Here is a 16,795-nt window from a genome sequence, read left to right on the forward strand (position 1 = left end):
CTGATGCTGCTCCAGACTCCGGTCCGACTATTGCATCCCGCTTCCTGTAAGAAACTTCCCCCATCTCCGGCAAATGGCGTGTAGGTTCCAACAGGTCAGCACAATCTAGTGCCAAAGCTTTATTTTTTTTTTTCTCTGGACACTTCATTTTTTACCTTAGGTTAATCATTCCTTTGATCAACATGGGTTGGTTTTCTTATCAGAATGGCCTAATTCGCCCATGTCTTCTCCTGCCTGAAAAGCCTCAACGGTGATGGGGGGTGTTTCATGGGCCGTCGCAGACTGGATCATGTCGCCTGTCATCTCCAAGCTTCTGGATAAAACCTTGTCCTACTGCAAACCCAACAAACCGGAGACGCTTTACCACCTGTTGACGAATGTTCTCCCTCGACTCACACTTACTCTAAAAGCAGCAGAGGCAGTTAATCAAAATAAACTCTTTGATCAGATGGTGAGGGGTCTCAAATCTGCTTTCTATGACATGGAAGATATCCTTGATGAACTGGAATACATCCGTCACCAAAAGAAGCTGGACAAACAGAAAATTCTTGGTCAAAAAAGAGTGAAGAAAAGGCTCAAAATTACTTTGGATGCTGAAGCTGGCCCCTCAAACCAGGTCCTTTCTTGCTATCCTTAATTTTTAGCTATATAGATGCATACTTGCTGATCCCTGCATGGTACCTTTATCCTAGTAAAGCTGTTCTGTTTTCCCCCTTGTATTTTGGTAGAATGGATCGTGTTAATAGCATTAGAAACCTGGCTGAACTCAATAAAACCATGTCTCGCTGTATGCTCAGGCATGTATATTGTCTTGTACATACTTGCTCAATTCAATAAATAAAATACTACTATGGTTAGAAAAAATTCTACTTTGCACCAGGCGCACTAGATTTCGCTCAGAGATATCTCAAAATAAACCATACCTAGAATTTTGTCCTCCTATCAGGCTACTGTTCCAAAAATGTTTTAGTTGGATTGTTTTTTGAAATTCGGAATGCTGATTGCTTTTGCAGGATATTTGTATCGAACCGAGTTTGACTCTCACAGGAGACTTAAGTCATCGTTTGAAGGATAATATGGTCATTATAGAAGAACTAATTGTTGCAGCACAGGGAATTATTGCACTGGCAAAGCCGTCGAGGAAGAGCAGAAATGTTGCTGCCAAAAAATGTACGCACATGCACCACTTCAGCACCAATAGGAAAGGTAACTGGTCGAGATGAGGATCTTAACGAGATTACAGCAATGCTTCGTAATGAAAATGTTCATCTCAATCCAAGCTCAAGTGATAGTAAATGTTTCTCTTTAGTTGGCATTCATGGAATGTCAGGATCTGGGAAGACAACCCTCGCACAACATGTTTGCAAGTATGAGAAAGTTGATGGCTATTTCGACCTTGTTATGTGGATTCGTGTTTCTCGGAACTATAGTGTGGCTGTGTGGGTGACATTTTCAAGGAGATGCTTGAGGCAGCTTCAATGGACAATAAATCATGCCCTGATTACAAGAGCCTTGATGTCCTGGAAAATGAATTAGAGAAGAAACTAGAGGGCAAACGATTCCTCTTGGCACTAGATGATATCTGGTGCGATAAGGATGATGATAAGCAGAAACTAGTAAAGTTACTCTCTCAATTGAATCTTGGAAATAGAGGAAGCAAGATCCTTGCGACAAGTCGCCACAAAGATGCATTTTCAGATCTTGGTCCTGGTGTGGCACGCACTGCTATTCCGATACGCCCCTTGGATGATCAAGTCTTGTTGGAACTGTTCATGTATTATGCCCTTGAAGATGCAAATGCAGATGATCCAGATCAAATGCAACTCAAAATTATTGGGGCTGAAATTGCACAGAAAGCTGAAAGGATCAACTCTGGCAACCAGTACAGTGGGAGGGCATCTACGTAAAAGACAAAATGATGTCGACTTTTGGAGAGAAGTTCGAGATCGTGACCTTCTGAATGAGACGACGGGGCACTGTGGTCCGTTACCAATGTTGGAACCGCCACTGCCTCGCCGCAGCTCTCCTCTCCCTCTCGCTCAGCTCGCTCTGGCTTGCCGTGGCTCGATCAGAAAAGAGAGGAAGAAGAAGTTCAGAGAAGAGGGAGATTTTTTCAGCGCACGAACGCTTTCTTTCTCCTCGAGAACGAACTCGACTATGTCACCGAGCTACAGGAGGGAACCAGGGCTTTATACCCGCGAGCACCGGCCTGCCAGGCCTTGCCTTGCACCCACTCATCCACCCACTTCCCTACGTCCTCCGCGCTCGTCCTCCGCGCTCTGGCCGCGTCCATGCACCGCGTCCGTACGCGATCGCCACGGCCTCCCAGCGCGCCCGACGCGGTCTTCCCCTCCTTCTTGCTCGCTAACAACTCGGCGTGGCCCCGCGCACACACGCGCTGGCTCACGCACTCACACACGCACACCTACGCACACACACCCCGCGGACCCGGCGCGCCCATACACGCACCAGCCGCGCCAGGAGCGACGCCGCGGCTTATTACGCCCAACACTCGCGCCCTAAGCCGCGGCTCAGAGCAGCCCGGCGTCCTGGACGTCACCGTCAACAAGCAGTGCCCGCTCCGCCGCCGGCGCCTTCTTCCATTGCGGGCAGTCACGCTTGAAGTGACCCCGCTCACACCGGCCTTTTCTGTTGCCGCCGAAGCCCAACGCCTCGCTGCGTGCCCTGTCGTCGTCATCCCGAGCTCCGCCTCACTGCCGCTCGCGCGCCCGCCATTGCGCCTCCGTGAACATCAGCTAGTCCCCGCCATGGCCGCCTCCGTCCTGCCCGCGCCGACGTAGCCGCTCGTCGAAGGCCTTCAGCCGCCCCAACGCGTCCTCGAACCCCATCGTGTCGATGTCATAGAACTGCTCGATCCCGGCCACCGCCGGGTATAGGCGGTTCGACACCGAGTCAAGCAGCTTCTTGACGAGGGCGGCGTCCTCCAGGGTCGAGCCCAACGCCGCGTAGCGCGCCGCCATGCCACCGAGCCTGCCGGCGAAGTCGTCCAGTGACTCGGCGTCCGCCATGCGCAGGAGCTCAAACTCCCCGCGCAGCATGCCCAGCCGAGCCGCCCGCACGCGATCAGCTCCGACGTACCTCGTCTTGAGGGCCGCCCACACCTCCGCCGCGGTTTTCTTCGACGCCACCTGCATCAGCAGGTTCTCCGCGAGCGCACCGAGCAGGTATGCCCTCGCCGGTTCGTCCTTCTTGGCGATCACGGCCGCCGCGGTGTCCTCCGGCACCACCACCGCCTCCCACAGCCCGGCCGCATCAAGGTTTGTGTCAACCTTGATTGCCCAGGCCGTGTAGTTCTCTCCGGTGAGCAGCGGCACCGGCTGCGGCAACGAACCGCCCGCTCCGCCGGCGTACGGGACGATGGACATCGCCGGCGAACCCTGATCTCCACGTGGCTCTGATGCCAATTGTTGGAACCGCCACTGCCTCGCCGCAGCTCTCCTCTCCCTCTCGCTCAGCTCGCTCTGGCTTGCCGTGGCTCGATCAGAAAAGAGAGGAAGAAGAAGTTCAGAGAAGAGGTGGACACTGAGATTTTCCCAGCACACGAACGCTTTTCTTTCTCCTCGAGTACGAACTCGACTATGTCACCGAGCTACAGAAGGGAACCAGGGATTTATACCCACGAGCACCGGCCTGCCAGGCCTTGCCTTGTACCCACTCGGCCACCCACTTCCCCACGTCCTCCGCGCTCTGGCCGCGTCCACGCACCGCGCCCGTACGCGATTGCCACGGCTTCCCAGCGCGCCCGATGCGGTCTACCCCTCCTTCTTGCTCGCTAACAACCCGGCGTGGCCCCCGCGCACACACGCGCGCTGGCTCATGCACTCACACACGCACACCTACGCACACACACCCCGCGGACCCGGCGCGCCCAACAAGTCCGGTGCGCGCCCATACACGCACCAGCCGCGCCAGGAGCGACCCCCGCGGCTTATTACGCCCAACAACCAACCAGCATCTTGATGAGCTGGTGAGGCGATGCTTTGCGTACTGCAGTATTTTCCCCAAAAGATACCATTTGAACCGTGATGAGTTAGTTAAACTGTGGGTGGCAGAGGGATTCATACAGAGCACTAATGCACAGGAGGGCATGGAAGCTATTGGTCAGGGTTACTTCCATGAGTTAATGGCAACCTCATTTGTGAAACCAGGAGTATACTACCAAGGCAGTTTGTGCTATTTAGTCCACGATCTTATGCATGATTTAGCCAAGAATGCTTCAGAATCGAGAATGGCTCAAGAAGAGAAGTTCTTGATGATGTTCGTCATCTTTTCGTTGCGAATGGAGCAATGGTTACTGAGGAGATTTTTAAACTGAAAAACCTACGCACTCTCATTATTGATCATATGGAGCTTGCACCAGCTAACAAAGAATTCTTTGAGAAAGTGTTTGAGAAACTGCAGAAATTGCGAGTATTGACCATAGAAACCTCCTGGACATTGATTGATGAAATAAGTGTGTTCGAAATCCCAGCAGCTATTGGTCATTTGAAGCATCTTTGGTATCTTACTTTAGTGTTCTACGAAGCAGCGCTATATTTACCGAAAACAGTAGACAGTCTTTACCATCTGCAGGTGCTAATGTTTGGTTATGCAAGTGATGTAGAAGTTTCATCTGATATAAACATGGGTAACCTCACCAACTTGAGGCATATCATCGGCGGCGAAATAACAATGCATATTCCGAACATTGGCAGGTTAATATCAATACAGACAATAGAAACTTTTGATGTAAGAAGGGAACATTGGTACGAGTTAAAACAGCTGAGGGACCTAAACAAGCTTCGGGGCAGTCTGACGATCCAAAATTTTGAAAATGTTGAAAGCAAGAAGGAAGCACATGAAGCAAAGCTAGCTGCTAAGAAAGGGCTAACCGAACTGCGACTTTTCTGGGTTAATGACAGAGCTTGCACACCAGGAGTTCAAGCAGAAGTACTTGAGGGCCTTTGCCCACCCAAGGATCTTAAAAGTCTGGAAGTCTGGAGGTACCAAAGTCTAAGGTACCCAAGTTGGACGCTGGGTGAGCAGAACGGTGGCCAAAAGCACCTACATGAACTTATATTCCATGACTGCAGTCGATTTGCGGCCTGCTCCTGAACTTTTTGAGCATTTCATTCATCTTCGCCATCTCTTAATTGCCGAATGCTGCTGGCACCACTTGCCAGACAATGTGAAGAACCTCAGGTTTCTCAAGAGCCTAATGATTCGGCTATGCTGGTATCTAGAATCACTTCCAGAACATCCCCGGTCTCTTCAGAAGTTTAAAGTGTCTTACTGCAATGGAGTGTTTATGAGTTCGTGCAAACAAATAGGTCAGCTAAACTGGCGAAAGAGCGAAGGAATTTATACATTAATTATGAAGCTGCTCTCCTGTTGAAAATGATGGATTGAGAGGTATATACATTTATAAATCCCTTTAATTCCTACCTTTTCAAGTTAAGAACCATTAGGGTTGTTTCTTAAGTTTTAACAGTGTTTAACGCTGGATTTATTTGCTTCATATGGTTTGTAACAGTGTGGAGTTATGAACACTATATTCACTTGTTTCCTATGGTTTGTGATGTCGTGGAATGATGGCCTCTGCATTTGTTTGGTTGTAATAATTTGGGACGATGAACACTGAAGCTATATATTTATTTCCAATAAATGATGATCTATGGTATTGTGGAACAATGTTTTGTTTTCAGATTAGAATTGTCTGAAATAATATTGTGGAATGATAGACTCTGGTTCTTGTGCTAACACACAAACACAGCTTGAGATGGTTTCCCGAGACTGCCCAGATGAGTGCTCCCTCTGAAACGTCTACATGTGTAGTAGTTCTTATACATGTGTAAAATATATCTGCATCTACCAGGGGAACTCAAAAAATTCTCCAGAAGTTTTTTTCACAGGAACAGTCTCATTCCATCATAAAATAAAATCAATAGGCAGCTTTAGCTCACTATATATCAACATGAATTTTTGCTTCTGTGATCGCTCCCTTCTTCATCTTACAGGTGCCTGCAAAAACAATACATTTGAATAGCTCCAATTGAATTAACACAAGGAATCAGCGACCATGTTTAATAATACATTTTATTTTCTCAACGTGCACGCAGAAAATACAGACAGTAGCTAGCAGAACTTCAGAAAGACGCATGAATATCCAGCAAAGCAAGGTTGCAAAAATAACATCGCATATATTATATAGCAAAGCTTCAGAAAGATGTATGCAATTCAGTCAGCAAATCAGGACTGCAGAATCATCCGCAGAAAGACCCATGACACATTGCCAAAGCATCAGCATTCAGTCAGCAATTGGGGTTGCGGAAAACAATATGAAAACGCAGCTTAATATACAAGATGATAAGTCGGAGCATTGTTTCGATCTGCCAGGCCATCATACTTCTTGCATCCCCCGGAGCACACTTAGCCAGCTTGGCGGATGGAAATTACGAGTTCAGGACAGTCAAATAGTTCAGGCATGCCAGGAACAGCCGAACAGTGTTGGTGGTGGTGGCCGTACTAGTAGTAGCAGCAGACGGCTAATAGCTGTACACCAGCAAACGATGGTAATCATCAGGAAGCTAGATCAGAACGGCCCAATGGGAAAGCCAAAATATTAAAGTGCATATCTTAACATGAAAACAAAACATCATAACTGTTCGCAAAATACATCAATCTGAGTTCTGAGAGTGTTGCCAATTTTTTCTGACAAAAGGTAATATATCTACTTGAATCCATTCACTTGATACCTAGAAAACATCTTAAGAAGGGTGCAGAAATAATCAATTGATAACTAAAGTTGCATTTTCACTAAACTTGCACAACTTCTGTCAAAATGAGGTCCGAAAATTATAAGCTAAGAAGGCTGACAAGTTAATGTGTAAATGCATGGACTGTACTTTGTTCGGTAGCTGAAACAAGCAGAAATAATATTGTATTCATTTTCTTACTGTGAAATAAGATTGCAAACAAAGTTGCTACGCATTTGAGAGAATCAAGCTGAAGTTTCATCGAAGGCGGATGATACTTCACACTACATATGTTTTTAGACAAAAGGCAGGGTGGAACAACTTTTGAGTTCAATTTAGAAACAAGAGCACCCATATCAACTGTCAAAGTTCTAGCACAGTAAATGCCCTGTCCTGGCATCTGCCAAAATCTTCCCATCAAAGCTTGCACCTCTATTTCATTTTTTTGGTATTAATGCAATGCCTCTGTGGTTAACAGATCCAAAGCTCTACTAAATTCAGCAAATATAAGTAAAAAGAGCCTGCTCAAAGGCAGTGCTTTAGCAAAATACTGAATGAATAAGGTTGAGTGGACATCACACCAGTAACTGCTCTGATTGAACGTTTTAGTAAACTACCAGGTTCACAATCTGCACTACCAGGTTCACAATCTACCAGGATAATCATAATAACTGATTGTTATGGACAAGAAGGCTGGTTACAGTATAATTTAGCCCCATGTCAAGAACAATAGCCAGTAACGGTGTTCTTTGGGGTTAACATTATGCTTAATCTGTAGGTTACCAGGCATTGCTCTGAACTGAAAACCAAGCAAGCAGGAGTGTAAGCACCACCAAATTGAGCGGCATGATTCAAGTAGATTCAGAGGTACTCACAAATAGTTCAACCGATAGAAAAGCCAATTCTTGGAGGAAGCATTGAAGATAAAGCTACCGGCCATTTGCATCTGCTAATGACTCTGAGAACAGAGGAACATAGGGTAGAAATCGTTGTGTACTGTTTTTCTCAAGATTAAGGATGCATCCAACTTTCTGATGTTGCATATCATACGGTAGCAAGGTATGACCTCCACATGGAACCAAGAAAATGGTGTTGTAGTCTGGATGGATCCCGATCACCCTGTAATTCTTCATAGTCATGCCCATAAGCTTATCGATGCTGGCAGTATGTTTGAGGACCCATTCTTTACTATCACAATCCTTGAGGCACCAGAGTTCTATCTTAGAAACTAGGATGTTGTTGTTATCACTGACGGAAGCTATAGCATAGTGTAAGCACCCCTGGGACGATCCAATCATAGCAAATCTTCGGGGATACGGCACACTGATGGTCTTCCACACTTTGCCAACCATGTCCACTGCCAGCAGTACATGGTCGTTGTTGGTGCTTTGAAGGGAGCCCATCAGGTAGAGCACGCCGCCAGCAAAGATACATCTAGTGCTATACGACAGCGTAACTTCCTCAGCCATCGCCCTGTCCCTATGACTCCAGGCTCCTGTCCGCGACGAGTAGATGCTCACTCCTGTCACGCTCGACGAGTCTGCCTCCTCGAAACGAAGAACATGGAAATGGGATGAGACCGCCGGATCAAAAGCCAGACCTGCGACACGTCTCGAACCTGGGGCCAACAGGTTCGGCCACCAAGACCACCTTCTTCGAGCCTTCCCTCTCCTTGTTGGAGCCTTCTCTATAGGTTTTGAACCTTCCCTGCACCGGTTTTTCGTGTTTCTTCTTTTTATAATTATTTTTCTTTTTTCTTTTCTTTTCTGATTTTCCCCTTTTCTTTTGTTTTTTCACATTCACAAACATTTTTTTGATTTGTAAACTTTATTTCCCAAATCATTAACATTTTTTCAGTTCATCCTCTTTCATGAAAATCATGAAAATTTTCCAAATTCATGCACATTTATAAAAACTTGTGAAAATTTTCGAATTTGATAATAATTTCTAAATTTTAGAAAAATTTAAACTCACAAAATTATTTCTAAAATCGTGATTTTGTTTCAAACTCGTGAACATCAAATTCATGATATTTTCAAAATATATGTGAATATTTTCATGGAATTCGTCAACAATTTTTTTATATTCATGGACAATTATTAACACATTCAAACGTTGTTTGATGTTAGTGAAAAAAATTGAACTCACGAACGTTTTTTAACTTCCTGGATGATTTTAGATTTCGTGAAGAATTTCTGAAAATCGTGAACATATTCCGGATCCATGAGCATATTTTTCAAAATCGTGAACATCTGTTGAAATTCATAAAAAATAAACTCGTGGCATATTTTTAATCTACGAATATTTTTTTGAATTTGGAAATATTTTCTGAAATTGATGAACATTTACTGAATTAGTGACATTTTCTTTAAAAAGCAAACATTTGTTTCGACTTTGGGAACTTTTATGAATACAAGATGTTTTTTCAGAAATAAAAATATTTTTTGAATTTGAGAACATTTTTTGAACTCATGAACATTTTTTTAATCCGAGAGCATTTTCTAATTGTTGAAGATATTTGAAATTCGATTATTTTAAATCCTGAACAATATGAATAAAAAAACAAAAAAACGAAAGGAAAAACAGGGCACATGGGCCGGTCAAATCATGCACGGGAGGAGGGAGGCGTCGCAAGCTCATGTTGCTACTAGGACGACGGGGGCAACTAGTTAACGAGCGCTCCTTCGGGAGCCTCGCAACGATCAGCGCCACTTGGCGCGCTCTCAGCCATTCACCACGTGTCGCGCTCTGGATGCTTCCTCCGGATTACGTTTTTTTTCTGCACGTGTTTTCGGCTTTTTAAACGATTTTTTTCCGAGTTTTTTCGACGTTTTGGTTTTCTCCCGGTCTTCCTTAGCTTTTCGATCAAAAAAATTCAATTTTTTTTTTGCACGAAAAAAGGCATTTTTGTTTTTTCCTTCCGCAAAAGTTACGGTTTTTTTTCGCAAAGAGGCACGGTTGTGCTTTAGTGAGAGTCACGGGCATGCCTTTCCGAAACGGAAAAAAACGCGTTTTCTGTTTTTCTTTCTTTCGCGAGAGTCACGGTTTTGCTTTCGCGAGAGGCACGGTTGTGCTTTCGCGAAGTCACGGCCGTGCCTCTTGGAAAGGGAAAAACAAAACTCGTTTTCTGTTTTTTCTTTCTTTCGCGAGAGGCACGGTTGTGCTTTCGTGAGAGTCATGGTCGTGCCTCTCAGAAAGGGAAAAAAATACGTGTTTTCTGTTTTTTTTTTCGTGAGAGTCACGGTTTTGCTTCCGCGAGAGGCACGGTTGTGCTTTCGTGAGAGTCACGGCCGTGCCTCTCGGAAACGAAAAAACGCATTTTCTATTCTTTTTTCCTTACACGAGAGTCACGGTTTTGCTTCCACAAAAGGCACGGGTGTGATTTCGCGAGAAGCACGGGCGTGCCTCTTTTTGAAAGGGAAAAAAACCGTGCTCCCGGTTCGGGTTTTTTCGCCCGATTTTTTTCGTCCGGTTTTTTCATGAAAAAAAAGTTCGTCAAAACCTGTCAACATGGTGTATTTGACTTGTTCACCTGTGTACTGACCCAATCCGATAACTATGGTGTACAACTCCGGTTATATGTGTCTGCCTGCTTCAACTGTTTTGTCAGTCACCCAAGTTGAATGGAAAAGGGGATGTTCTTACTCACCAATCACCACATCTATTTATTTTTGACTTTAGGCCATATCTAAACTGAACCCAGCCGTGGTCGAGAGATCAGAGCAACATGCAAAGAGAGGGGTGAACTTTTAAAATATGCAGGCAAATCGAGAAAACAGATTCTACACTAATCATTTCCTTTTTCCGTTTGTTGTTGCGAAAATATTACTACCCTTTCTCCCCACTATTTGTAATTAATTCTAAATAAAGGCCTTACTAACATCTACTCTATATTCTACACTCTCTTACACTGGACTGCGGACAATTCATCTGTTGTAACATGACAATTCTTTTCTCTACAAGGGAACTCCAGAAATTCCGAAAGGAGCTTCTGCTACAAGAGGTGCCTTCTCCACTGAAGTGGAGGCGCCTTCACCAAATGGATCCCTGTTCAAAAAGCTTGTGTCATTGTCATGCACTGGCTTGCGGATCTACTCTGTATTCTACACTCTCGTGCAGTGGACTGCGGATAATTCATGTGTTGTAACATGTCAATTCTTTTCCCTACGAGGGAACTCCAGAAATTCCGAAAGGAGCTTCTGCTACAAGGAGGTGCCTTCCCACGAGGTAGGAGACACCTCCGCCAAATGGATGCTGGGTCAAAAGCTTGTCACACTGCAAGCTTCTTCATCCAAGATGGAACCTTCTTAAGTTTGACAACTTCCAACCGAGCAACTTCTTCCTCGGTTTGCCCGTTCAGGCCCAAGCCATCGATCCACGTTTGCAGCTTACCATGTGAAGCTGCGTGTTTCGCTGCAGATTCCGTGATCCCGACGAATTCTTCAGAAGCATGTGGGATTCCGCAGAGTTCGTAGTTGAGTAGATCCACTCAGCGCACTGCATCGCCCAGGTAGTGCACAGCGGGTGAATCGGCAGAGTCGATCGTGGTAACTCATCGAGAAGCATCGGGGGGCAGATCGATGTGATAGTTTGTAGCGGACTTAATTAGACCGGCAACAGACTACACAACGGATCAGAACCACGACGATGCGTAGTTGCACAACGGATTAGATTCCCAAAGCATGCGGCCGAACCTTGCTCATGATGCCAATGTTAGAAAATTTAGGGTTTGTGGTCTACCCTCTATTTCTCTGCGCTTATCCGTGATGCCGCTCATAATTCACATAGCCGAGGTTAGGGGGTAAGTGCTATTGTGAGCTCGAGCTCACAGGCACCCTTTGCTACACTACAAACGAAACAAATATTTAAAAAGTTCAAAAAAAAATCTGAATTTTTTTTGGCAACAAACATTGATATCTTTTTCACATGCGTGCAAAATTTCATGCCAAAATGACATTCATGCAGAGCTCGGCAAAAAAAAATTTAATGCTCCAAAATGCTTCCAAAAACAGTTTTTTTGGAGTATGATTTTGTTTTTTTGCCGAGATCTCCACAAATGTCATTTCATAACAAAAATTGGCACGCATGTAGAAAAAACAGCAAAGTTTCTTGACAAAACAATTCAGATTTTTTAATTTTGTTTACTATTTTTTCGGATTTTACTGTTCATCCGAGATCACTGGTGCTCGGGATCACATGGACCTTCTTATACCGTGTTTCCAAAGAGTCCACCTCTTATACAGATAAAATTCCTAGTCTTTTAAACTAGTTTTTCAGGATAGAGTCCAGATCAAATTAGCAATCACGATCATATTTATCTGTTAACGGATTCTACCCGTTATGTCTCCGAAGCACGCGCTTGTGAGCAACGCGCCATAATAGAGTGTAAATTCCTCTAATTATGTAGACCAACATTAGGGCTGTAATCTAACTATACCCGGGTGGTCTTTCCAATATAAATAGTATATTGTATTCCACTGATAATCTAGCTCCTTTTGATTATCATTGTACCCGGGGGGTCTTTCCAATATAAATAGTATATTGTATTCCACTGATAATTGACCAGCTTCCTTAAGCATACAACTTAATTACATTCCAACAGGTGATAATTCCATGATAATCATGTAAAGTAATTCCATGCATAAATACATGTATAATTCTATAACGAGGTATTCAGAATATTAGTAATTCCTAGTAATTTGAATATAGTTATAGGGCACATAATACCAACAATGTTGTTTTACAGGGTCTACCAATATTGATAAGATAAATTTGCAAAGTTGATGATACCCAAGGCAACTCTAGCATGAACTTACAACGCAACACCATTTACATGCTGCCTGCATTCCCGCACCAAATATACTCTCTCCGTTCCTAAATATAAGTCTTTTTATACATTCCAATATAGACTACATATAAGTGAATTTACACTGTAAACTATGTCTGTAGCCCATATAGAAATCTCCAGAAAGACTTATATTTAGGAAAGGAGGGAGTATGTGCTAACTTGCATACAAAGAATAAAAAAATTGGTTCTTCTGAAGGCATCTCTTGAAGCCAACCATGCCAAAATATCTGAGAGTCTGCTGCTGACTTGAAACAGTATTTTTTTTTCAGGGAACAAAATATTTCCTCAAGGCAGCTGGGTGGTACCTGCAGAAAGCTTCCACTGAGTATTTCTGCCTTGTAAAGGGAATGTTCTTACTCACCACATCTATTTATTTCTGGCTTTAGGCTATATTTAAACTGAACCCAGCCATGGTCGAGAGATCAGAGTTATAAGGACAAATCAAGAAAGTAATTCTGGTCAAAATATTACCACCCTTTCTCCCCTCTCCTTGTAATTAATTCTAAATAAATGGCTTCACTTAGATCTACTCTGTGTTATACATTCTTGCACTGGACTGCAGATAATTCATCTGGTGTGACATGTCAATTCTGGTTGCAAAAGCAGGTGGCAGTTAGTAATCCTCAACGAGTCGCTCCTGGTGATTCTGGCCGCGTCTTCGCCGGCGAGGGGGGTTGCCATCTACTAGAGGGGCGAGGGCGGGGGCTTGCGCTTGGACAACTGGTTGATGGGGGTATAAACTGGCGTGCGGTCGGGGGCGAGGTGCACCGCGGCGAGCCGGCGACCTTCAGCCACTCCGATCCCAGGTCTGGCTGCGGGGCAAGGCTGAGAGGACCATGTCCAGCAGCAGTGGCGCTGGCCACGGCGTCAAACTCCAGCGCCGATGTGACACGTGGATTCTCGTGTGTATTTCCAGCCGAAGCGATCCAATTGATCAGCTTCCGCGTACGTGTCCGTCTAGCTGGTTGAATTGATCAGTTACCTCTAGTTCATGCAAGTGAATCCTCCTGGCAACCAAAGCCTGCGCGGCGCTTGTGGCGAAGCACACCACTACGCGTGCATGAAGCTTCCAAGGGCACCACGTCATCTACAGTGAGCTGCTGCTACAGGCGCCCCAGCGCCGCCCCGACGGTGGACAAGAACTCAAGGAGACGCTGGACAGGTCCTGCCTCGGGACATACAAGGCACTAAACACGTACGCGTACGGTATATAGGCGGAGCCAGGTGTCCACGTCAGCAAAAACACCTGCCAAAACAGCTTAAGATGGTCTTGGGGTGTTCTGTCCGGTTTTAGAAACTTCAGGGGATTAAGAATCCGGTTTTAGAGTTGAGGGGGTGATGTGGCCGAAAAGTGATACTTTAGGGGGTTATGTATATTTTTTTCTCCATCAACAGGTAGGGGTGATGCCGGCCCGCCGACAACATCATCCGCCATCTCGATCCTGGGGCCAACAGGGTCGGCAACCAAGACCACCTTCTTCGAGCCTTCCCCCGTCCTTGTCCGACCCTTCTCTAGAGGTTTTGAACCTTCCCTGAACCAGTTTTTCGTGTTTCTTCTTCTTTTTATTTTTTTTATTTTTTTCTTTTCTTTTCTGGTTTTCCCCTTTCTTTTCTTTTTCACATTCCCAAACATTTTTTGATTTTGTAAACTTTTTTCCAAATCACTAACATTTTTTCAATTCATGTACTTTCATGAAAATCATGAACAATTTCCAAACTCATGCACATTTAAAAAAACCTGTGAACATTTTTCGAATTTGATAATAATTTCTAAATTCGTGAAAGAAATAAACCCGCAAAAATATTTTAAAAATCACAATTTTGTTTCAAACTCGTGAACATCAAAATTCATGTTTTTTTTGAATATGTGAACATTTTCATGGAATTCATGAACAATTTAACACATCCGAACATTGTTTCATGTTAGTGAAGAAAATTGAACTCATGAACATTTTTTAACTTGATGGACGTTTTTGGATTTCATGAACAATTTCTGAAAATCCTGAACATTTTTTGAAAATTTTGGACCTTTTTGTAAATTCATAAACATTTTTTAAACTCATGACATATTTTTAATCCATGAATATTTTTTGAAAAATTTGCAAAAAAATCTGAAATTGATGAATATTTATTGAATTAGTGGACTTTTTAAAAAAAATACGCAAGCATTTGTTTCGAATTCAGGAAGTTTTATGAATACAAGAAGTTTTGTTAGAAATAAAAATAGTTTTTGAATGCACGAACATTTTTTGAATTTGAGAATATTTTTTAAACTCATGAACATTTTAAACGAGAGCATTTTCAAATTGTTGAAGGTTTTGGAAATTCGTTTTTTTTTTGTAAATCCTAAACAATATGATGCAAAAGGAAAAACAGGGCACATGGTTCGGCGTGGGCGCTTGTGCCCTCTCGCAAGCTGAGGTTGCTAAATAGGACGACTCCTTTTTTTCTACTTTTTGAAATTTTGTGTCATGAATCTTTATTACAATGTCAACAGAGTTACATCATGGATTACATAAGACAGGAGGAAATCGAGTGGACGACCATACTAACCAAATTCAGCATGAGACTCGTAAGAATATTTTGCCAAATTGATCTGCCACTTGATTTGCTTCTCTCAAGCAGTGATGAAACAAAATACAAATAATCATATGTGCTCTAGTAATTAAAACTCCTTTTTAATCTAGAGAACTTTATTCTAAAAAGGAAAGGATAGAAACTAGCCCAAAGACCGCCGCGCCTTCTTCCCACCTCCCGGGCTCAGCGTCGCGGCGGTGGCGCAACCCCGCTGGTCCTGGCTCGCTCACTACCAGAAAAACTTGTTTTGCCGACGGCCGTATCTATGCCGATGGCCCCCGTCGGCATATATGGGCATACCCCGACGGCCCAACTAAAGCCGTCGGCGTATAGCCATCTATGCCGACGGGGGCCGTCGGCATAGATAAGTCGTCGGCGTTTCTCCGGATATACCGACGGGGGCCGTCGGCATAGAGCAGGCCGTCGGCATATCGCGTGGGCCCGTCTACCCGGGCGGCGACGGTAGTTTGACGGCGTCCGGCTACGCCGACGGGCTAACAGTGGCCGTTGGCATAGCTACGCCGACGTCATCGATCCGCCGCGCCACCACGTCATCGATCCGCGTCGTTCTCCGGTCCCATGGGGTGGCATTTCTATGCCGACGGCTATGCCGTCGGCATAGGCCTGGCCCATGGTTTTTGCCACGTCATTGATCCCCGCCCTACGCCACGTCATCGATCCAGGGCTCTACCGTTCCGTGGCCGTAGCTATGCCGACGGCTTTGCCGTAGGCATAGATTTCTAATAATATTTTTATATTTTTTGTATTTTCTCTTATTATTTTTTATTTTTTTCCAATACTAATTTCATTAACTTAAATGTACAAAAAACATATATCGATTGCCCCCCCACGGGCCTTCTTCCGTCGTGTCACGGAGAGGTTAGACGGGACGGGCCGGGTACCTATGGGGGGTAGCAATGCCGTCAGGTGTTGCGGTGGGCCCTCCTACGGTTGTGGAAACGTGGTGGCAGGCACAGGCACGTGGCTCCGGGGTGTGCCCCCTCCCCCCTCACGGGCGTCGATGCCGCCGTGCCCCGGAGGGGGGAAATAACGGCCACTTCGGGCCGATGCAGAGGGAATCTTGGGGTGGGTTGTGCCGGGACTGTGTTGGGGGGTGTAGCTATGGCTGGGCTATGACAACAAGGTGAAAAGGTCCACCGGTCAAACTACGTCCAGCGAAAGTCAAAGGGATAGACCCGGTGGTCGTCTGTGTCAGGGTTAGATGGGACGGGGTACCTGGGGGTAGCAATGCCGCCAGGTGTTGTGGTGGCCCTCCTACGGTTATATAAGCATGGTGGCAGGCATAGGCACCCGGCACGCGGCTTGTATGAGGTCCCGGTGCGACGCTCCGGTGGCATTGCTACCCCCCTAGGGCCCCCGTCCCGCCTAACCCCGTAGCGTTTGACCATGGGATCTACCCCTTTGACTTTGCACGGACGGGCTTTGAGCAGTAGACGTATCCACCCCGATTGTGTAAGGTTAGCCCATAGGCCCACGGCAACATCTGGCCCGGATGTTGCTCCAAAGTGTTCCTATGGGCTGACCTAACACAACCGGGTGGGGAGGTCCACTGGTCAAAGCCCGTCCGTGCAAAGTCAAAGGGCTAGATCCCGTG

At 45.2% G+C, this 16,795-nt stretch overlaps 1 pseudogene; it reads left to right on the plus strand.

The window, feature by feature from the left end:
- The first annotated feature begins 253 nt into the window (after positions 1-253).
- On the plus strand, positions 254-5,395 carry LOC119332812 (annotated as a pseudogene).
- Positions 5,396-16,795: the final 11,400 nt, after the last annotated feature.

The sequence above is a fragment of the Triticum dicoccoides genome, chromosome 7A (genome assembly GCF_002162155.2).
Source record: "Triticum dicoccoides isolate Atlit2015 ecotype Zavitan chromosome 7A, WEW_v2.0, whole genome shotgun sequence".
NCBI lineage: Eukaryota > Viridiplantae > Streptophyta > Magnoliopsida > Poales > Poaceae > Triticum > Triticum dicoccoides.